Source organism: Palaemon carinicauda, chromosome 26 (genome assembly GCF_036898095.1).
Source record: "Palaemon carinicauda isolate YSFRI2023 chromosome 26, ASM3689809v2, whole genome shotgun sequence".
NCBI lineage: Eukaryota > Metazoa > Arthropoda > Malacostraca > Decapoda > Palaemonidae > Palaemon > Palaemon carinicauda.
This window is the reverse complement of record NC_090750.1, coordinates 82,738,708-82,763,098: the sequence shown is the minus strand read 5'-3', so window position 1 is coordinate 82,763,098 and position 24,391 is coordinate 82,738,708. Positions and strand designations below refer to the sequence as shown.

The window sequence follows — 24,391 nt, the reverse complement described above, 5'->3', positions numbered from 1 at the left end:
ACAAAGCCGTAGCATCGCTTCGGCTTCACGCCTGGAGACTATGCAGCATCTCCTCACAGAGAGAGGCTTTTCGCAACAAGTTGCGCAGAGGATGTCTCGACACCTGCGAAAGTCATCCGCAGGGGTCTACCAGGCAAAGTGGAGAGTCGTCTGTGGTTGGTGTCGTGGGTGGGGTATCTCTCCCCTCGATGCCACTATTCCAGCAATAGCGGAGTTTCTTGTATATTTGCGGGAGGAAATGCGCCTTTCGGTCTCGGCGGTGAAAGGCTATCGCTCAGCCTTAAGCCTGGCCTTCAGGCTGAAAGGAATAGACATTTCTTCCTTGCTGGAACTTTCTTTGCTCATACAAAGCTACGAACTTACCTGCCCTCAGTCGGAAGTGAGACCTCCTCCATGGAACGTGGTTCGGGTTCTCAGGGCTCTTAAGAGACCTCCATTCGAACCATTACGAAAGGCTTCTGATCGTTACCTGACTTGGAAGACGTTGTTTCTGCTCGCTCTGGCTTCAGCCAAGCGTGTCATTGAATTTCATGGTCTCTCGTACGACGTCGCCCATTCAAGGGGATGGGGGGAGGTAACGTTCAGGTTCGTCCCTGAGTTTGTTGCTAAGACTCAAAATCCTGGAGTTCCGGACCCACGGTTCGACTCCTTCAGGATTTCGAGTCTTCGTTCTGTAACAGATGACCCAGACCATCTCCTACTATGCCCAGTAAGTAGTCTGAGGCATTATCTTAAAAGAACAGCTGCAGTTCGTCCTCGTGTGCAATCCCTGTTTGTGAGCACAGGAAGGACGAAGAGGAGGGTCGCCAAGAATACCATCTCAGCTTGGATTCGAAGGGTCACCCATCATGCCCTGAATCCAGACCCTCCTCCGTCACGTCGCCCTAGAGCACACGATGTCAGAGGCATCGCAACGTCCCTGGCATTCAAGAGAAACTTCTCTGTGACGCAGGTGCTACAAGGTGGGGTGTGGAAGCATCAAACGACCTTCACAGCCCACTACCTGCAGGACGTGACCCACAGGAGCCTCGATACTTTCTCTATCGGCCCTGTGGTGGCTGCACAACAGCTGGTCTAAACTCCTTAATGGACAGGTAGCAGAAGGTTGAGGGCATTGTTACCCGGTTTTAGACTGCATGAATGAAAAAGTATGTCTGGCCCTTAACTCTTTTCTTCATCCTCCCCTCTCTTGGGGAAAGCAGCATCCTGGGTTCTCTGCATAGCTGACCTCAAACCACTGCAGGTAAACCATGCTTCCTTGTGTTCCTAGTATTAATATAATACTGTCACGTCCCCCATACTCTGACGAGGTGGTATTGGGAATGTCCTAACCTAGAATTCCATCTAAAAGACTTCAGGTCAACTTCCTAGGACGAGTCACACTTCATTCCTTCACACACAAGCTTATGTAGGCCGCATGTTCCTTGCTGAGCAAGGAATTTGCGAGGTGCAGGGACTCCTTTTCTCGAGTGCTACTCTCTCGGATTCTGAGTCCCCGGGCAAAGCCAAAGCCAGTAAGGCTTGGAATTTCCACCCTACCTAAGGGTTAATTCACCCCATGTAAATAGCGTGGTTTGTATTTTGGTTACGGAACAAATGACAAATTCGGAGATAATTTGTATTTTTCCTAACCATACAAACCTTAGCTATTTACACATATTTGCCCGCCAGCCCTGTCCCCCGTGAAGTCCTACCTCTAAGCGAAGTGAATCAGTTCACCGGTGTGTGAGGGGGGAGGGGTAGCTGGCTACACCTCCCCTACCCCCTTGCTAACTAACGAGAGGGTAGTGAACCCTCGTTAAAAATCTAATGGCTCGTCATTTCAGCTACGCCGAAAGTAATACCCCATGTAAATAGCTAAGGTTTGTATGGTTAGGAAAAATACAAATTATCTCCGAATTTGTCATGTTAAATATATTGTAACCTATTCGGTAAAAAAATTATTTAAGCAAAATTTATTTCATCCAGTTATTTTTCTATTTTCAGCAGTTGGCTGGTTCCCAGAATACATACAGCACTGTAAACAACAAGCACTGACTGCAAGACGGACAAGAAAGGAAATGGACATAAGAGACATCTTTGTCGCAGCACAAACACCAATGGCTCAGGAGCCAATTCTGCCACCGGAAGTACTGAGGGAAATAGCCATACAAAGTTGTAGCAGATAACGCCTAAAGTGTGAAGGGTTTGAAGACTTAAGGTTGGCCCAGTAATGAAATGGAGCTGATAATGTTTGAGAAACATTTAACCATTTTGCTTATGGGTTAGTATACCTTTAAAATATTTCTTATTTAACTTCATATACAAAGGTTGATCTGAAAATAACTATAAACATACCTTAGTTTAGGTCTCTTGATTTATAAAGTTCATAATTAAGAGTTCTGCATCCATCAGGTGTTCACTAACAAAATATGACTTTTGCATACTTGGCTGCTAACTAAAACTGTAAATGGGACTGATGATTGGTAAAACTGTTATTGAAAGCCACGAATTGCATACCTACACCCAGCCTCCTCCTACACAGTCCCTCATTTATAGCTGTTAGTTATTATTGGTGGATATACATGATTGATAAGTAATTTCAGAACTTCTTGCCATTTTTTATTAGTTCTTTGATAAATGTAAATTCTAAACCTTAGTGAAAGTTATTTATTAGACATTTCTAAGTTATCGGTGAAATATGTTAATTTTTTATTTTACTTTCAGGTTGAACATGGTCGCCTACATCAGTGAAATATTTGGGCGTTAGATGGATACCAGAGACTCAGTTTTCTGGAAGAAAAATGTTTTTTTCTCATCATACATACGTATACCGAGGCACTTCCCCCAATTTTGCAGGGTAGCTGACATCAAACAAATGAAACAAAAAAGGGGGCCTCTCCTCTCTACGTTCCTCCCAGACTTTTGAGGGTGGCGAAGATGCAGTGGGATCTCACCAGTCGTGGTACCTGGTCTCCGGCCTAAATTCTTAAATGCAATCCAACGTAATCCCATTTATCTTAGGAATGGTTCTTAATTTTAAGAATAATTGTGTAATAACATGTTGCAATGAGGCTCTAAGTATCTTTATCTGGCTTACTTTACAGTGAATTTAGTTCTTAAACATTATGTTAAGGGTTAGTTCTTAAAAATATTGCTATAATCATCCTACTGACCATTTGATTTTCCATTTAACTTTTTAAAGAATTTGATATTTCAGTTCAATTTGATCCCATGTTTCTTGTTATCTTGTGCCTTTGTACTTAGAGCCCCATCTTTAAATCTCATTCTCATCAAAGCATTGGTATCTAGGAAATAGTATTCAATGAAAGGTTAAAAGCTCTCTTAAATTGCTCAAGAACTTAATCACAAAATAGTTTTAATTTTGAAAAAGGACAAATTCTTTATTTTAGACTAATTATTTGTTGGTAAGCAGGAATAGTGTTTCTAGGATAGTTACTGTTTGAAAATTAGATATACTACCATGTGTTCGCCCAGCATTCGCATAGCAGCAGATCGATCCTATCCCGGGACCGCAAGTTTAAGCTATGTACTGGGGAGGCCACTGCTGTGCTTGGGCACCTCATTTGGGGGTTTGGACTTGCCCAGCTGACATTCTGGTAAGCATCTATTCTGATGAAACTGGAACTGAAATCAGACACCTTTAACCTTTTACCTTTAATATAAGAGGTTATTTATCAGAAAAGTAATGTGGTTTATTCAGTCGAAAAGATTACTGCTTGATCTTTCCACTTGCTTTCCATTTCAATGCTACTTGTATTTCCAGAGGACAAAATGACAAACTGCTTGACTTTATAGGTCTTGTGGCGTACATCTTTGAAATGTACATTCTACTAATCTTAATTCTGGTTCTTAGTCTGTTGAGGTGTAATGAATTCATTCATGTTGATTTTTCTTTTTAAGTTTACTGTAGTCTTCTTTGGGTAATTCCGTGGAAGATCCCTAAAAGTTTCTGCTAATGATGAAAAGGTCTTGTGCATTTATGGATATTTATTTCAAGTCTGGTATGTGGAATATTGCTTTATTGTACTTGAATTTATGACCTCTTGTATTAGTAATGCTTTTAATTTGAAGCTATTCTACTGTGGAGGGTTTTGTCAGTCTAGTCAGAATATTTCAGTCATTTCCATTCATGGATATAGATTTCTGTCTGGTATCTGAAATACTGATTTTCTGTGCTGGAGTTTATCCTATGTAATATGATCATTACATGGTTGTTACTAGTTTTGATTACATTAGGGGACTCTCAACTATGGAAGATTGTGTTAATCTAGTCGGAAGCTAAAAGTACTGGAGAAAACATTGAAAGGACAATTCAAATCGTCTTGAATGGTCAAGCTTCCATCCAACTTTTTGTCGCTTATCTACAGTTTTAGTACAGTAATATTAATCAGGTTCAACTTTCCACTCTGAATACATTAATGTGAAGTCTTTGTAATTCTGTGAATCAATAGGGAGCTTGTTATGGATATCCAGGGTTTGGTTGGCTTCTATATTCTTGCTCTCTGTTATTGGTATTATGAGGACATCATTTAGAGTTTCTGGTTTACCTATTGTGATGGCTTCTTTTGAATGAATGTTTTATTCTTCAGACTGTTCTTCCAGAGCAAGCTTTCAAAATCCTTGAGGAATAGTTAGCAGCATTTCTTCTTAATGGTTATTGATGGTTGTTTATAAAGTATTTGGTTTAGTGGTTGCCATTGTCTGTTTATAAAGCATTTGGTTTAGTGGTTGCTATTGTCTGTTTATAAAGCATTTGGTTTAGTGGTTGCCATTGTCTATTTATAAAGCATTTGGTTTAGTGGTTGCCATTGTCTGTTTATAAAGCATTTGGTTTAGTGGTTGCCATTGTCTGTTTATAAAGCATTTGGTTTAGTGGTTGCCATTGTCTGTTAAAAAGCATTTGGTTTAGTGGTTGCCATTGTCTGTTTATAAAGCATTTGGTTTAGTGGTTGCCATTGTCACCACATGGTATCGAGGAAACCAAGCTTTCTTAAACATTAAAAGAATCTATTTGGCTTTTAAGTTGAATGCTGATTCAGTCCTTTTGCATCAAAATCTGTCTTTTCCTTACGCTTTTCAATTGCATTATTCAACTAGTATGATGATCCTCACCATCTAATTTTGTGGTTTTTCTATAAGGATAGTTTAACTTCTTTCTCTCCCCTATGCTTCCAGGCAAATGTTTTAGTTGCCCTGAGGGCAATTTCCTTTCTTATCTGTAATCAGTGTTGTATTATTTGAATCCAGTCTTGAATAACACTTACCCAGATGCTTTCATAGTGGATTCAGAAGTAAAAGAGAAAGATTAAGGTGATTTTTTGTAGTTTAGACATCTCTTGACTCTACAATTATTTGAGGGAATATCAAAGTTTAATTTCAAATGTTAATATGGCAACATGTTTATTAGAGATAGTAATGAGTCACATTAGCCAATAACTTTTTCCCACTTATTATTTACCTTATTTACCTTAATTGTTTACCGAGTTGATATGTGAAGGTTTTCCTTCTTTGATGCTATTATTATGTTTATTAAGTGTAGGGTCAAGAAAATTAGATAAGCCAACAGCGGTAGTATGTACTTGGAACTGTAAAAGAGGTTATGTTAGGTGCTTCGATATTGATGAGAATGAGAATTATATTAGTTTTAAGTGCTTTATTTTGTTGTTGTTGCATGGGCACAGTGATGGAGGTGAGCTGCAAGAGAATTGGAAATAATAACCATCAAATGTATAGCACAAATACTTAGAAATGAGATAATCTACTTGCTAAGAAAGAAATAAAAAATGAGATAATCTACTTGCTAAGAAAGAAATAAAAAATGAGATAATCTACTTTCTAAGAAAGAAATAAAAAATGAGATAATCTACTTTCTAAGAAAGAAATAAAAAACAAGATATTTATATAAAAACTGTACAGAAGAAGGTGGCAAACGCACACAACAATCAAGTGTAAGTACTAGACCCACAAGATGGACCAAATGGTTAAAGGAATATGACAGTTTAATTACAAAGCTTACATTTTATTGAACATTATTTTTCACTCGCATGGTAGTAATATTATCTATTCATTTTTCAATATTAAACTTACCCGATAATCATGTAGCTGTCAACTCCGTTGCCCGACAGAATTCTACGGAAGGGATACGCCAGCTATCACTATACTAGAAGGGGGTGTACTCACCAGCGCCACCTGTGGCCAGGTACTGCAGTACTTCTTGTTGACACCACCTCAATTTTTCCTCTGTCGTGCTTCCGGCAAGACGTTCTTGGATACGCTTATAATTTTGGAGTATTGTTCACGGTTTTTGGTGAAGTACTGTATTTCTCTAAGATTTCAGCTTTCGCTATACTGGAAACTTTTCTATTAGCTTAGATAGCTTTTATTTTGCTTTGATTAATGGTTAACGATCTTTTGCTTGATTTGGAATCCCCCTTGACTAGCTCTTTGATTCAAGATGTCCGACCTTTCACAAGCCCCACCCCATAGACGATGTAGGTCTTGTAATAGGCGTATTCCGAAGGCCTCGGTTGATCCTCACACCGCTTGTTCCGACTGTAGGGAAAGACCCTGTCAGTTGGAAGATCGATGTGAGGAATGCGCCGGACTTTCGGAACTTGAGTTTGTTCGATTCCTTAAATATTCAACTAAGTTAGAGAGAGAGAGAGTTAGGAGGAGTTCTTCTCGCTCTTCACTTTTTTCCTCACCTCATGATCCTCAACCTTTTCCTCCCCCTGTAGTGGCTACCCCCGAACCTACTATTTGTGCTCAGCCTGATATGTCCGATGTTTTGCGTGCCATTCAGGCTTTAGGTGACAAAGTGGAATCGGTAGTTAGTGACCATAAGTCTCTCTTGGCAGACGTCAAAGAGCTTAAGGTCAAAAGTGCAGTGGGAGGTGGTAGTGCCAGTGCTGTGCCAAGTGCTAGTGTCAGTGCGGTGCCGAGTGCTAGTGTCAGTGTCAGTGTTGTGCGTGAGGGTACTTCTGTGCGTGCCAGTCGTCCTCCCAGTCCGGGACCTCTTGCAAGCTCCCAAGCCCAGGGGAGAAGCAATGTCGAAGGGCAAAAGGGTTCGGCAGGCCTTGATCGGCGCACAGAAGTATCCTCGGTGGTTGCGGGCGTGTCTTACAGAGACCGTCACTCCCACCCGCAGACGATTGAGCCCGTATTTTACTCGTCTGCAGAAGAAATATCGGGGAGAAAACGCTGGACTCAGGTCTCTAGACCTCTTAAACGTAAAGTCCAGACCTCAAGAGTTCTACAACCCGGATGCAGTCATTGGATTAGCTCTGACTCTCCTCAGTCATCAGGTGACTGCACACCTCCTAAGAGAGGTAAGGCGATGCCTCAGCAGACCTCATCTTCTGTTAAGGCTTTGCCTCAGCAGACCTTAGCGTCTGTTGACCCCAAGATGACTTTGCTGCAGTCCATGCAGTCACAGCTTGCGGTCTTAATGCGTGAGTTTCAGGCTGAGAAGGTTACACCTCCGCCTGCGAGCGCTCCGCCTCACCGCAGTCCAGTCTGCCAGGCGTACGAAGTTGAGGTTCCTCAGGCTACCTTACCGCGTTCGGAGTTGCCAGTTACCAGCGGTGTGCAGCAACCTCCACCTTCCTTAAGACAACCTCAACAATGGGAACAGGAGTCTTATGCCTTACTTCCTCCTCTTCCTCTTGCGGTTAGACCATCGAGGCAGCAACCTCTTGAGGTACGACAACCTCTTCCATCCATGAGGCAACCACCTCAGCCCTCGCTGCAGCGACCTCAACTCTCCTCAAGGCGAGAGCCTCAACTCTTGAGGCTAGCACCTCAGGAACCTCAACTCGTGAGACAGGAACTGAGTTCTGCGCAGCCACTACCTCAACTCTCGCAGCTCACACCTCAAGAACCTCAACTCGTGAGTCAGGAACCTGCTACTGCGCATCCACAACCCTTGCAGCAAGCGCAACACTTGAGACAGGAAGCTCATGCTAGGAGTCAGCCACCTCAACCCATGCACCTACCTTCCTCTACACTTCTTGACCAGTCTTTGCAGCCTGAACCTCAGGTTTTAATTCAACAACAGAGACTTGAGGATGAAACCGCAAGTGTTTATGCACCCGCTTGTCAAGATTCTGCTGTTCAGCATACCGCTGTTACTTTACCTCTCACTTCGCTACACTCTGGTGATGAGGTTTCTGAGGAGGAAGCTGCGCACCTAGATCCCTCTTCGGACGTGGAGGAACCCAAGTCTTCTCCTCTACCCATTGACTTTCGTAAGGTCCTGGCTCTTTTCAGAGAGGTATACCCGGACCATTTTGTTTCTGCTACCCCCCGCTCTCCTCCATCTGAGTTTTCGCTGGGCATGCAACCTGTTAAGTCGGCCTATACTAAGCTCGTCTTTGCTAGATCCTCTAAGAGAGCTTTAAGAATATTAGGGGATTGGTTGCAGTCCAAACAGCAACTAGGGAAGACTTCCTTTATGTTCCCACCTACTAAGCTGACTTCTAAGGCGGGCGTATGGTATGCCACAGGAGAGGAACCAGGCTTGGGAGTCCCTGCCTCTGCCCAGGCTGACTTCTCAAGTTTGGTCGACTCTCCTCGTAGATCAGCGATGAGGCGCTCTAAGGTCTGCTGGACCTTTTCCGACTTAGACCACTTCTTAAAGGGGGTATTTCGTGCCTTTGAGATTTTCAATTTTCTTGACTGGTGCCTGGGAGCCTTGAGCAAGAAGACCACCCCTGCGGACAAGGACTCAGCCATGCTTATAATGTCCTGCATGGATAAAGCAATTCGGGATGGGTCCGGCGAGCTTGCTTCAATGTTTGTGTCAGGAGTTCTTAAGAAAAGGGAGCAACTTTGCACTTTTCTTTCTTCTAGCATCACACCTTGTCAAAGGTCTCAACTCCTTTTTGCTCCGCTTTCTAAGTTCTTGTTCCCCGAAGAGCTTATCAAGGATTTGTCTGCGGCCCTGATTCAGAAGGACACTCATGATCTTGTGGCCTCTTCAGCTCGTAAGGCTAAGGTTGCTCCCTCAGTTCCCAGAACTTATCGCACCCCAGTGGCCGATACTCCTGCTACAAGGTTTATTCCGCCCTTTCGTGGCAGAGCCCCCAGCCGAGGAAGCTCCCGTCCAGACTCTTCCAGGAGCAGGTCTAGGAAAGGTCCCAAGACTTCAAAAGGCAAACACTGACTCTCCTCCTCTCCAGACAGCAGTAGGAGCCAGACTCAAGACCTTCTGGCAAGCTTGGGAAAGAAGAGGTGCAGACGCCCAGTCTGTCAAGTGGCTAAGGGAGGGTTACAGGATACCATTCTGCCGCAAACCCCCTCTGACCACTTCTCCCATCAACCTCTCTCCCAACTACAAGGAAAAGGACAAGAGGCTAGCGTTACACCAGGAGGTGTCGCTCCTGTTACAGAAGAAGGCAGTGGTTATAGTCCGGGACCATCAATCCCCGGGCTTCTACAACCGTCTCTTTCTGGTGGCCAAGAAGACAGGAGGTTGGAGACCGGTGCTGGACGTCAGCGCGCTCAATGCTTATGTCACCAAGCAGACGTTCACTATGGAGACGACGAAGTCGGTCCTAGCAGCGGTCAGGCAGGAGGACTGGATGGTCTCGTTGGATCTGAAAGACGCTTACTTTCACGTTCCTATTCATCCAGACTCCCAACCTTTCCTGAGATTCGTTTTTGGAAAGGTTGTGTACCAATTCCAAGCCCTGTGTTTTGGCCTAAGCACAGCTCCTATGGTGTTTACGCATCTGATGAGGAATATTGCAAAATTCCTCCACTTATCGGACATCAGAGCCTCCCTTTATTTAGACGACTGGCTGTTAAGAGCCTCCACGAGTCGTCGCTGTCTGGAGAGTCTCAACTGGACTTTGGACTTGATCAAGGAACTGGGTCTATTAGTCAACTTAGAAAAGTCCCAGCTCATTCCCTCCCAATCCATAGTTTACCTGGGAATGGAGATTCGGAGTCAGGCTTTTCGGGCTTTTCCATCGGCCCCAAGGATAAGCCAAGCCCTAGAATGCATCCTGAGCATGCTGAAGAGGAACAGTTGCTCGGTGAGACAGTGGATGAGTCTAACAGGGACCCTGTCATCGTTAGCCCTGTTCGTCGAGTTAGGGAGACTCCACCTCCGCCCTCTCCAATTCCATCTAGCAGCTCATTGGGACAAGGATTTGACGCTCGAAGCAGTCTCTATTCCTGTCACCAAAGAGATGAAGACCACTCTCTTGTGGTGGAAGACCAACCTCCTTCTCAAGGAGGGCTTATCGTTAGCGATTCAGACCCCCAATCTTCATCTCTTCTCGGATGCATCAGACTCGGGCTGGGGCGCGACCTTGAACGGACAGGAATGCTCGGGAACATGGAACAAGGAACAGGAAACGCTCCACATCAACTGCAAGGAGCTGCTGGCAGTTCATATGGCCCTAATGAACTTCAAGTCCCTCCTGCTAGGCAAGGTGGTGGAGGTGAACTCCGACAACACCACAGCCTTGGCTTACATCTCCAAGCAGGGAGGGACCCATTCGAGGAACCTGTACGAGATAGCAAGGGACCTCCTCATTTGGTCAAGAAGTCAAAACCTCACTCTGGTAACGAGGTTCATTCAGGGCAACATGAACGTCTCAGCAGATCGCCTAAGCAGAAAAGATCAAGTCATCCCCACGGAATGGACCCTTCACAAGAGCGTGTGCAACAGACTTTGGACCTTGTGGGGTCAGCCTACGATAGATCTGTTTGCCACCTCCATGACCAAGAGGCTTCCTTTGTACTGTTCCCCAGTTCCAGACCCAGCAGCAGTTCACGTGGATGCTTTTCTGCTGAATTGGTCCCATCTCGACCTTTACGCATTCCCACCGTTCAAGATCATCAACAGAGTCATTCAGAAGTTCGTCTCGCACGAAGGGACACGGCTGACGCTGGTTGCTCCCCTTTGGCCTGCAAGAGAATGGTTCACAGAGGTACTACAATGGCTGGTCGACGTTCCCAGGACTCTCCCTCTAAGAGTGGACCTTCTACGTCAACCTCACGTAGACAAGGTACACCCAAACCTCCACGCTCTTCGTCTGACTGCCTTCAGACTGTCGAAAGATTCGCTAGAGCTAGAGGCTTTTCGAAGGAGGCAGCCAGAGCGATTGCCAGAGCAAGGAGGGTATCCACTCGTAGAGTCTACCAATCCAAGTGGGAAGTCTTCCGAAGCTGGTGTAGAGCCAATGCAGTTTCCTCTACCAATACCTCTGTAACCCAAGTAGCTGACTTCCTATTACATCTAAGGAATGAGAGATCCCTTTCGGCTCCTACGATTAAGGGGTACAGAAGTATGTTGGCTTCAGTTCTCCGCCACAGAGGTTTGGACCTTTCTTCCAACAAGGACCTTCAAGACATCCTTAAATCTTTCGAGACTTCTAAAGAACGTCGTTTATCCACTCCAGGCTGGAATCTAGACGTAGTCTTAAGGTTCCTTATGTCTCCTAGGTTCGAACCTCTCCAGTCAGCTTCCTTCAAAGACCTTACCCTCAAGACTTTTCCTCGTCTGCCTTGCAACAGCTAAAAGAGTTAGTGAGGTTCACGCCTTCAGCAAGAACATTGGGTTCACATCCGAATCTGCAACATGTTCTTTACAGCTCGGATTTTTAGCTAAGAATGAACTTCCTTCACGTCCTTGGCCTAGATCGTTTGAAATTCCTAGCCTTTCCAACATGGTGGGTAACGAGCTAGAAAGAGTTCTTTGCCCTGTCAGAGCTCTGAAATATTATCTTAATAGGTCAAAACCTATACGAGGACAGTCAGAAGCCTTATGGTGTGCAATCAAGAAACCTTCGATGCCTATGTCCAGAAACGGAGTTTCGTATAATTTAAGGCTTCTGATTAGAGAAGCCCATTCTCACATGAAGGATGAAGACCTTGCTTTGCTGAAGGTAAGGACCCACGAAGTGAGAGCTGTAGCCACTTCGATGGCCTTTAATCAGAACCGTTCTCTGCAGAGCATTATGGATGCAACTTATTGGAGGAGCAAGTCAGTGTTTGCATCATTTTATCTTAAAGATGTCCAGTCTCTTTACGAGAACTGCTACACCCTGGGACCATTCGTAGCAGCGAGTGCAGTAGTAGGTGAGGGCTCAGCCACTACATTCCCTTAATCCCATAACCTTTTTTTAACCTTTCTCTTGAATGCTTTTATTGTTGTTTTTTGGGTTGTTACGGTAGGCTAAGAAGCCTTCCGCATCCTTTTTTGATTTGGCGGGTGGTCAATTCATTCTTGAGAAGCGCCTGGGTTAGAGGTTGTGTAGAGGTCCTTTAGTATGGGTTGCAGCCCTGTATACTTTAGCACCTTAGAGTTGATTCAGCCTCCTAAGAGGAACGCTGCGCTCAGTAAGGAAGACGAACTTATTAAAGGCAGAGTAATGGTTCAAGTCGACTTCCTTACCAGGTACTTATTATTTCATTGTTATTTTGAATAACTGATTATATGAAATACGGGATACTTAGCTATCTTATAGTCATGTACACTGGTTTTCACCCACCCCCCTGGGTGTGAATCAGCTACATGATTATCGGGTAAGTTTAATATTGAAAAATTTTATTTTCATTAGTAAAATAAATTTTTGAATATACTTACCCGATAATCATGATTTAATTGACCCACCCTTCCTCCCCATAGAGAACCAGTGGACCGAGGAAAAATTGAGGTGGTGTCAACAAGAAGTACTGCAGTACCTGGCCACAGGTGGCGCTGGTGAGTACACCCCCTTCTAGTATAGTGATAGCTGGCGTATCCCTTCCGTAGAATTCTGTCGGGCAACGGAGTTGACAGCTACATGATTATCGGGTAAGTATATTCAAAAATTTATTTTACTAATGAAAATAACATATTTCAGATGACCGTTGTCATTGTTCCTCAGTTAACAGGTTTGAACAAATGGACAGAGTTCTAATATATGACAGCAGTCATCACCATGATTTGAAGGCCTGGCATGTATGTGATGAAGGTCAGTCAAGTGAGATTCTAGCTGCTCAAGTAAATAGTCGGCCATTTAAGTTGCGGTTGCAGTCTTACAATGCAAGATTCGAATGAGGTCTCTATACCTTGTCTTGCATTATTAAATTGGCGCACTAGCGTTTATGATCCTGACCATTACATTTGACATTACAGTCTTATAATGCAACACTGGTGTATGGGGTCTCAGAACATAGATTAGCATTGCAATCATGCATTGCAACAGACCGGTGTACCTCATAATTAAGAGTATTAAATAGGTACACTGGCCACTTTGATTTTAACCATTATATTTGACAATGGTCATACAGACCTTTGATCTGGACAAGCGATCCCCCTTTCTTCTATAAGGTGCCTCCTGTATTCTTTCTCAGCCCTTGGTGTATATACACAACTGATGACTTCAGATAGAACCATTGCCTATTGAAGAATCTGTAACTTGCTGCCACCAGATGGTGATATGTACCAAGAAGAATGTAAAGCTATGCCGCGTGGTTGGCTTTCAGCCCTTAACACACACACACACACACCCATGCACCACCACCACCAAGGAAACTCGTCATATTCCGTCACCACTTTACCAGAACAGATCAGTGCCTCATGGGAAGAGAAAGATAGTCCTTGGTGCATGGAATGGCTATCATAGTGTGTACATTCATGCTTAATTCAGTACTGTCTTCTAACCACATATATCACTCCATGGGGAAGGTGCTGGTACAAGGCTACATTGCATCTGGACGATACAATGAGATTGTCTCTCACATACAAGACTAACTAAATGTGTTGATGATATCTTACTGTGGTTAGATTCACTGGTGGACAGCTTCTTTCAAACTGTTCAATGGCTTGTGTTTGTTAGTGATATTGGAATCAAGGGGCATCAGTGAAAGTAGAAAATGGTGAATCAGAGACTCAGCACATCAAGAGAGGTGTGAGACAGAGCTATGTGTTATCACCTGATCTCAAGATCTGAGAGATATTGAAGGAATTAAGGTTGGAGGAGTCAGTATTTATAACATCTGATATGCTGACAATGCAGCACTTGTTGCTGAGTTGCCAGGATAAACTTCAATCTTTAATCAATACTTTAGACCAGTCAAGCAGAAGAGGTTAGTCACTAAATATTAAGAAAATAGAAGTTATGGTTATCACCAAAGATGAAATCCCCCCATGAACATATATAAGGAGCAATGCTGCAACTGTCAAACAACCGAATCATTTTGATTATTCAGGATGCTCTGTTACAATTCATGGAAAATCCAAATATAGAAGTTAAGAGGAGAATATCCATGGCTAAAGATGTATTTGGCCAAATCAAGAAATTGGTCACCAACTCGAAAATATCTGTGAATTTAAGGTTTGTGAAATGTTTCGTACTGTGAAACTTTCACCTTGAGGAAAGCAGATAATGAGAGGTTACAGGTTGCAAAAGTGTGTTTGTGGAGAAGAATGCTAAAAATATCATGGACTGAGAGGAAAATTATGAGGAGGTATTGGAGAGGTTGGGAGTTGAGAAAGACCTTTTAGCTTCAGTGAGTGGTAGGCAAGTGTGGTTTGTGGGCCACATAGTGAAAAGACAAGAATTAGAACATATCTTTCTCTCACTGGTAAAATCGATAGAAGGAGGCCGAAAGGAAGACCTAGTCAAATGTATATGGATGGATTGGTAAGTTTGACTGGAGGAAGAATTTATGCTGCCCAGTTGCTGCAGAGAGCTGGAAATAAAGAGGAGTGGAAAGCTGTGATTGCTGGCGTCCTTGGGGATATGGCATCTGGATGATGATGATGGCATCGCCTCAACCATGACATTTTTCTTTGGAGAGAATATAGCTTGATTTCTAGGCTTTGTAATTACTTTGGACAGTGTTCGCAAAGGCAAAAGGTTTCAGGAGTCCCAAGAATTCCCAGTGCCCAAGGATGATGTGTGATAGGAAGGCATACCTAAATGATGATGATGATGAACCTCTTTGAAGTCTTTTGGTGCAGATATTGCTTGGTTTGCTGTCCTCCAGCTTGAAGTCTACTTTCTCAGAAAATACAACACAGGTGAGATAGTGTTCAGTATCAAACTTCTACTTGATATTGGAAAGACTAAAGATATAGTCTTTTAAGAAGAAATTTAATGTTAATTTCAGGGTTTTACCATAGTAAGGAATTTAAAATCTAAATGGCGTATACTTTATGGTTCACCAAATGCCATGGTTATGTGTATTCAAATAAGTGTGTAGGTCTCATCTCTCCATCAATGGTAATATCAAGCATACGAAGATAGTTACTGGGAAAAAATTTCCTTTTTATAGCAATGACTGGATTTTTTTTGTCTCCCTTTATCTATCTGTAACAGTTAATTGTAATCAAATGTTTTTATTTTCTGAGGAAATTTTTTGCAGTAAAAGTTCATGAGAGAGAGAGAGAGAGAAATGATAAATCTAAACAAAATTAAATTACTTAAGTTTTGCTGCATTTAGAACCGACATTACAAACAATCTCGATTTTCATTGGGCTAACTTTTATATGCATTTTCAAGATTAAATTTCAGCCCAAACATGACCTTTCATTCCCTTCAATACCTTACCTTTTGCTCAATGTGATATCATTTTTTTCTGAGTTATCGGTGGAATACATTATTACTTTCTTTTTTACTTTCTTTCAGGATGAACATGGTGGCCTAATTCAGTGGGATATTTGGGCGTTGATGGAAATCAGAGACTCAATTCTATCTATCTACCATGGTACTTCCTCCCATTATGAGAGATCCAAAAAGAAACAAAAGGGGATATTTTTCCTCCTTGTCCTTCCTTACCTGACGAGGGACCCGGTTGAATTTGGCTGGTACTGCTTGGGTACCAGAGCCCACCCTCTCCTGTCTTCCACCACAAATGAAGTTTCATATGATGACTCTCTTACATAAGAATGATTATGAAACGGACTTTTGATTGTAGGGAAGGGGCTATATTGTCGTGCCAGTTCCGGTGCCTGGCCTCTGGCCCAAATTCTAATATGCAATCCAATCGATTTTAGGGATGGTTTCTTGATTTTAAGAATAGGGTAGTTTCGTATTAACATGTCACAATGAGGCTCTAAGTATTTTTATTTCTGGTTTACTTTTCAGTAAGGTCAGTTTTTAAAGGTAATGTTAAAGACTTATTCTTGAAGGTAATATCATAATCATTTTGCAGACCAATTGATTTTTCATTTTACTCTTAAAGAATTCATTATTTGAAATTGAGCTATTTCCTTTTAATTCACTTATTGATGTTTTGTATTCACTTCTAACAACTTGATACATTGGGTCTTGTTATCTTGTGCATTTGTACTTAGAGCCTCATCCGTATATCTCATTCTCATCAATGCATTGGTATTTAGGAGAAAAGTATTCAATGAAAGGCTTATTATACGAAGTTAAAAGCTCTTGTAAATTTCATATAGAAACTTAATAATAAAGTAGCTTTGATTTTTAAAAAGGACAAATTTTATATTCTAAAATATTGATTTGTTGGTTAGCAAGAATATTGTTCCTAGGATAGTTAATGATTTTTTTCAGTCAAAAGGTTTAATGCTTGAACTTTCCACTTGATTTTAATTTCAATGCAACTTCTATTCCCATAGGATAAAATTACAAAATAATTGTCCTAATAGGTCTTCTTAAGTCGTACATCTTGGAAGTGTGCTTTCTACTAATTTTGATTTTTGTTCTTAGTCTGTTGTGGTTTAATGAGTTCATCTCGTTGAATTTTCTGTTTTAAGTTTACTGTACTCCTTTTGGGAGTAATTCGTTGAACTTTCTTCCCTAAGTTTTTCTTCTGATGATAAAAAATGTCTGAATTTATGGATATTTAAGTCTGACATGAGGAATATTGCTCTATTGTATTAGGCTTCATGACCTATTTACCATAATCTGATAACTGCATGGCTGTTATTAGTAATGCTTTTAATTTGAAGCTATTCTACTGTGGAAGGTTTTGTCAGTGTAGTCAGAATATTTCAGTCATATCCATTCATGGATATAGATTTCAGTCTGGTTACTGAACTATTTCTGCCCTATTTAATGTGGTTATTACATGGTTTTTACTAGTTTTGCTTTACATTTGATCTCTATGCTATTGAGGATTTTGTTAGTCTATTCAGAAGGTACTATAGATGTAATTATTAAAAGTACAACTCAAATAATCTTGAATTGGCGAACTTTAATCCTAGTTTTTGTCGCTTACTTAGCAAGTTTTAGTAGTATCACCCAAATTCAACTTCCCACACTTGCATAGTGTCAAGTCTTTTTGATTCTGGTGATTATATGGAAAGCCTGTGATGGATTTCCATGGATTTGTTGGCTTTTCCCTTCTTGTGTTTTGTTTATGATCACCCTGTTCCACCAAAGCTAGGAACAGGGAGGGCCAGGCAATGGCTGCTAATGACTCAGCAGGTAGACCTATAGGCTCCCCCAAACCCTCCCCATCCTTAGCTCACAAGGATGGTGAGGTTGCAGACACTACGAGAAACTATCAAGCTTGATTTGGTGTCGAACTCCTGTCCAGCAGATTGCAAGGCAGGGACGTTTCCAATAGGATACCACAACCTTGTTATTGGTAATGCAAAGCAAGATATCAGAATCCTTAAGGATTAGTTAGTCAAATTTCTTCTTAATGATTATTGATGTTTGTTTACAAAGCTTGTGGTTTATTGGTTGTTATCGTCATCGCAGAGTATCGAGAAAACCCAGCTTTTTCAGAAATCAAATAATCTATTTGGTTTTAAAGTTGTAAGTTGATTCAGTCCTTTGACATCAAAATCTGTTCTTTTCTTCTTTTTTACTTCATTTTTCAATGTGATGATCCTCACCATCTAACTTGATAGTTTTTCTATAAGGATAACTTGACTTTCTTTTTGTCTATGCTTCCAGACAAACTTTTTAGTCACACTTAGAGCAGTTTCCTTTATAATCTTTTATCAACGTTTTACTCTTTGAATCCACAAGTAATCTTAGATCGTATATATCCAGATGACACGGAGTAAATTTCTAGAACTATTCAAGAACATACCAGACTTTTATTTTAAATCTTAAATTTGGCAGCAGGTTTAATGGTTAGTGATGAGTTTCATATTAGCCAATAATTCTTTTCCATTTGACATTTACCTTAATTGTTTACCGAGTTGATAAGTGAAGTTTTTAGTTCTTAGATGCCATCAATATGTCTTTAAAGTTTGGTTTTGAGAAAATTTCATAAACCAACATTGGTATTGTGTACTTGAAACTGTAAAAAAAGTTAGGTTTAGTGTTTTGCAATTGATGAGAATGAGTTTAAGATTAGTTTTAAGTGTTATTTTTGTGTGTACAAAAGAACTTCTGTATTTTCTTATGTCAAGGTATATAATTCTCATGTAGCCCTTTAATAATATTTCAAAATTTCCTGGAAATCATGTAAACTTTTTAAAACTCAGCTCTATCACAAGCATTTTGCATTTCGTTCATATTTCAGATAATTCTAGTTAACTGCTTCTCTTGTTTTTTATTGACTTTTTAAGGGGGGCAGTACACCAATAACCTTTTCGGTGTCTGGTTTTAGGGACAGTAATAGTTTAGAATATTCACATATGTATTGAAATCCGTAAGTTAAAGTACAGTACTGGAGTCCTCTAACTTTATCATTCAAAACTTTATAGGGTATGTCAATATTGGAGAAGTAGACAGTAAATGTTTGAAAGAACTAGAGCCCCTTATCTTCATCATTCATAACTTTGTAGGATATATCAATATTGACTAAGTATAGGTGTATGAAAGAACTAGTTGGGTGTTAGTACCTAATGATTTTTCAAGCCTTTTGGCGGATTGTTGGTAATTAAACACTAGCTGAAGATTTGCACAGTATTAAAGTAGTCGCTGAAAGGAAATTGTCTAAGTAAATACTAATTGATAAAATAAGGAAGTGGGTTTGGGGTTAATTCGTTCGATGTAGAACGCCTTGCATATAGTAACAGGCTCTTGCTCAGGGTGAGTTTGGGGTATTGAATCAGATAGGGATGGATAAAATGATTTGATCATTGGAATGAAGTGTTATTTTTTTTATTTTTTTTTTATTTTTTTTATTTTTGCTAGGAGAAAATGAGTTTTTATCGTATGCATAGGGTGGATTGGGTTGTATGTGTGATGAAAGGGTTTGCGTATCACTATGATCAGCAAAGCTGTACTAGTCAGGGCCACCCATACCAGGTTGGTTTGCTGTGAACAGTCAGACGAAAATCTCCCATCATCACCAATCCGCACTGGCCAGCGTGGTGATGAAAACTGGTCAAACTGAATTGTCTGAGGCCTTTGTCCTGCAGTAGATTGTATACAAGTATGGAGAGCTCTAGATTGGAAATTGCGGTAGTTTAGAGTAAAGCGTCTATGATTTGATTTTTTGTGGCCTGATTCTAAGATGGGCAAATTTCTTCAGAAGAATTATAATTCTGCGCAACTGTACGTCTTTTTAGGGCTACATGAACATACCTTGAACTTAAAACGTTAAATTTTTTAAACTCTAATTCAAAAGCTATGAAAAGTTTCAAACTTTGAACATTAAATTTTTTATACCATAATTCAAAATCTATGAAAAGTTTTAAGAATTTTCCATGAAATTGAATATTACAGAAGTTCTTTTTCCTCTGATGCTTAATTCCAATTCCAGACATCCCATTCCCTCTCCTTGATCCTACCCCTACCTAATTTGGAAATGTTAAACCCTACCCACCCAGTCAACGTTCATGTGACTGAGGTCTCCCCACTCCGCCCCCCTCCCTCTTCTAGCATCAGCATTTGCCATTTATTTCTCTCCATGAAAGGGCCAAAGAGTCCATAAAGTACATCTTGCTTTTAACAACAGTAACCACTGTTCATTTAGGCTGTATATCAGATTCTCATGTATAGAGGTCGTTCATTCTAACATTGGTGTAATGAGAGCAGTGTCTTTTTGAGCATTTGAGTATGTTGTACTTTTCAAAATATTGGTTACCATGTTGGGGAACTCGGTCCAGTTGGTTTTCCATAAGATCTTGTCAAAATAGAGTTGTTTTTATTTTGACAACACAAGTCAAGATCAGTGATTGTCTTGCCATATTTTGTTTAAAGTTGCTTAAAAGTCTAATAATTTTCAACTTAAAGATGATTTGTCAAACTTTGTTTTAGAGTTTAGTGTCATATACTTAGTAATTTCAAAATTTCCCTCCAAATTTCTTAAATTCAAAATATTCTTGAATTGGTGGAAATTGTAATGTCAAATGAGCAGGTTTTGGTACAATTTTATTTCAAATATGTATGCACAATTTCATTGACAAAAGGTCAAATGTCATGTACAGTGTAATGTGAGTAATGTATATTGTAATAACATGAAAAGATTATGATTTAAAGTACAATCAAGAATAAATGAAAATTTTTAAAAGTTAATGCTAGATTAGCTACAGTAAAACTCTATGGTAGATTTGATGAGACTTCAGTGTAAAGATTTGAGATAAGTTAGTTTGTGATTAATTTAGTGTTTTAACATTCAGTTCCTAAAGTAATTTGAAGAGAGTCATTCTTATTTCAGTACTTTTTTTAACGTAAATGTAATTATGTTCACTGAAAAGGGCTCCAGCTGGGATTACACTAGTCAGTCTTGTCTCTGATTTCCACCATTTGTGTCTTTGACGCGGAGTTGGGATAAATAAATGCCATAGTCATCTTAAAAAAACTGTGTAATAAGTTTTCAAACATAGACGCTGTGTATGCGTAGGATTTTATTCTAAGGGGTTAAGGGTTTTCTGGCTTAGGAAGTAATTGTTTTAGTATGTCGATCATTGCTCGAGTTTCAGGTAGTGTTTTAAGGTAGAAAACTTCTCCAGACTTGAGGTATTATTTTTAATTTGATTTTGGTTATAGTAAATGATGTAATTTTTAGTGAATTTTAACTGTGAAATAGAATGGTTAGAAAAACGTGTTACACTTTCAGTAAGGAAGGATAATTTAGTTATCTGTAGGAAAGGATAATTTTACCTTCTAATATGTTTGAACACTTTCAGTAAGGAAGGCTAAATCAGTTATCTATAGGAAAGGGTAATTTTACCTTCTAATATGTTTGAGTTATTTATCTTGCTAATGGTATCATAATAGTCTACTAAGTCGAAACTATGACCTTAAGTTAACTTCAACTCTTAACATTATAAAATATGCTAAAAATAGTTAGGCCTACTAAAAGAAATGGTGATGTACAGGAATATACCAAATGTGGAAGTTAGCAGATTAACGTCAACTGTTCAGGTGGATATTTTCTCTACTGCAAATACTAGTCTCGATAAAGAGTATCTTGTGTGAACTAGTAATGTTAGATAGTAAATGCTTGGTAAATATTAAAGCTTTATTCTTTAATAATAAATGTCCTGTTCAGGGTAATACTATCAGTGCCAGGCATTACGGAAAGCTCTTTGTAGCATTTCTTTGGCTCTTAAATTGCACCTACATTTTACTCCTCTACAATGCTCCCGTCTCACTTCCTCTCTTGCTCTTCAGCTAATCGGTTTTTACTTTAAGGATTTTTCATTTAATCACTTACTAAGGCCTATACAAGATAAAGGAATATTCACCCTACATATTCCATACATTTTTTAAGAATAATTAAGAAATCACTTAGAATTTTAAACAATCTTTGATCTGTTTATTGAATTTTTTTTTTCTATAAAATTTCCAGTCACGGTAAAGAAGTAAATGTTCGAACTAATTCTCTTGTAAAAAATTAATTACTTGAATATCTTTACGATCAGATTATTACCAATATTTATACTTAGAATTATTGCGTTGTTAGACCTATAATTTTACAAATTAATACCAAAATATATTGATTGATGGCCGAAAGGTAGGAATTCCACATGGATTAAGTCTAGACATATATTTTTAAGTTAACGCTTGAGGAATATTTAATCTAGCAAGGGAACGTGCAACCTACACTAATATTTCAGATAATTAAATTTCCATCAGATGTTTGTTAAATGCATTGATAATAAGAGAGTTTAAGAAAGAAGGAAAAGATATAAGATTTAGGTGAAAAGGCATTAATGGTTCTCTCTCTCTCTCTCTCTCTCTCTCTCTCTCTCTCTCTCTCTCTCTCTCTCTCTCTCTCTCTCTCTCTCTCTCTCTCTCTTGAAATTGTTTTTTGAAAAAAATCACTTTGAAAAGGCCATTAATGTTTTGTTTAGGATTCTCTCTCTCTCTCTCTCTCTCTCTCTCTCTCTCTCTCTCTCTCTCTCTCTCTCTCTCTCTCTCTCTCTCTCTCGAAATTGTTTTTGAAAAATCACTTTGAAAAGGCCATTAGTGTTTTTTTTAGGATGACACACACACACACACACACACACACACACACACACACACACACACACACACACACACACACACACACACACACACACACACACACTCTCTCTCTCTCTCTCTCTCTCTCTCTCTCTCTCTCTCTCTCTCTCTCTCTCTCTCTCTCTCGCGTAAACAAACACATACATAAATATGCAGACATACAAACTACACTTGTTTTACTATTTTTTTTCTGATCCTAACCGTAAATCTGTAATTAAAAAAGAAAAAAAAAATTTTGGTCACTACCAAGCTGTGATACTGTCCCAGAGATCTTCAGGGAGTTGGTCTGGACAGATATCAATATTTTCACAAAAATTGACTTAGTTACTGAATACACAGGATTTTATAAGATCTATATTAGAATTCAAATGGTTATTCCCTGTACATCAGCAAAGTGATAATGCTAGAGTTGGATATAGTCATGTGTAAACATTATATTATACATCTACCAAATGTAAAATCAAGGTCTTGTTGTCGATGGTATAGTTATATCTTCTAGAAGCATGAAAGGAATTGCGTTTTGGCTTTGTGTTATGGTAGTGGATTTATATATTAGATAATTCATAGGTTCGTTAGGGGTCAGGAAGCTAGAAATTTTTATTTATCACCTTTAGTTAAAGTAAAGTTAATTTATGGTTATGAGAGTGAAGTTATATATTAGAAAATTCATAGGTTCGTTAGGGGTAAGGAAGCTAGAAATTTCTATTCATTATCACCTTTTGTTAAAGTAAAGTTAATTTGTAGTTCTTTTTTTATTCATCATCATCTTAAGTTAAGATAAATTTAATTTGTGATTTGCTTGTGCTAGTCACAATGAGCAAGAAATGTTTTGGCTCATTTCACAACCCTCTCTTATATTAACAAATACATTCAGAAATAACTTCTACTGTATAACACTACTATTTTGAGTTTTCAAAAGAAAATTTCACGCCACATAACATCGAGGAAGCTGTTTTTAACTTATCACGAGGCTATTAATAATGAATTCTCTGAATTAGCCACGAAGGATGTTGATATCAAGAATTTTTAATTGCAAACTGATTCACGTTTGGTGTTTTTGACAATTTTAATTCATTTATCTTTTTGTATACATTATGGATATTTGCGACTATTCTCTCTTAATTTAATTCAATACGAAGCTTAGCCACATCTGTTGGAGTTTCGTTTATTTTTTCTCTTCAATAATATCATTAATTGTTTCTTCCCTTATTTTAAAGATTTATATATAGACCGATGAATATATAGTCTAATAACTAATGATTATAATTAAACCGGAATTAATTCAAATAAAAATTAATAAATTTTTAGTAAAATATTTATAAGGGAAATCCTAGACTTGTTACTCAAAAAGGTAATCTAATAACTAATGATAATCAGTAAAGCAGAATATATTCAAGTCAAAATTAATTTGATTTTTTGTAAAATGTTTATAAGGGAAATCCCAGACTTGCTACTCGAAAAAAAGTAATCTGATAATGATAATTCGTAAACCATAATTTATTCAAATCCAGATTAATTTATATTCATAGAAAAATGTTTATAAGTGAAACCCTAAATTTGTTACTCGAAAAAAGTTTATATTGCACTAAAGCATAAGAGTAGAGTTCATTTCTGTATAACTACTTTATAAACGGTTGGTTTCGTGGCCTTTTTCATGTTTATAAAGTGGCTAACCTTTATACAAAACTTGAAAAGTATGGGCGTATTTTCCTTCATTATTGAAAAGTTAGTTTAATTATATCAAATATGTTAAAAAGGAAATCCTGGAATCAATTTCTATGAGATTTTAAGAAGTATCTATTTCCCAATGTTTCAAATGTGATGAATTCGATATTAAGGATCATGAGAGTTTAAGAATTTGGCACTACGTATCTTAGAGTTTTATTACTAATGATTTATATTAATAAATTTAGTTGCTACGTTTCCCTAAATAGAGTTGCAATAATGCAGTTCTTAGGGTGAGCTACTGATATTCGGATTTGGTAGACGAATCATTAATTTGCTAAAATTTTCAATTTAATTCTTTAGTCAACGGTAATACGAAATTTAAACACCTT

General features: G+C 39.2%; 1 long non-coding RNA gene across 1 annotated transcript; it reads left to right on the top strand.

Annotated features, from left to right (window-relative positions):
- The first annotated feature begins 1,990 nt into the window (after window positions 1–1,990).
- LOC137619634 (uncharacterized) lies at window positions 1,991–16,735 on the top strand. The gene is made up of 4 exons (XR_011039943.1): window positions 1,991–2,263; window positions 2,707–2,984; window positions 12,861–15,025; window positions 15,633–16,735. It is a non-coding gene; the product is annotated as an uncharacterized lncRNA (long non-coding RNA).
- Window positions 16,736–24,391: the final 7,656 nt, after the last annotated feature.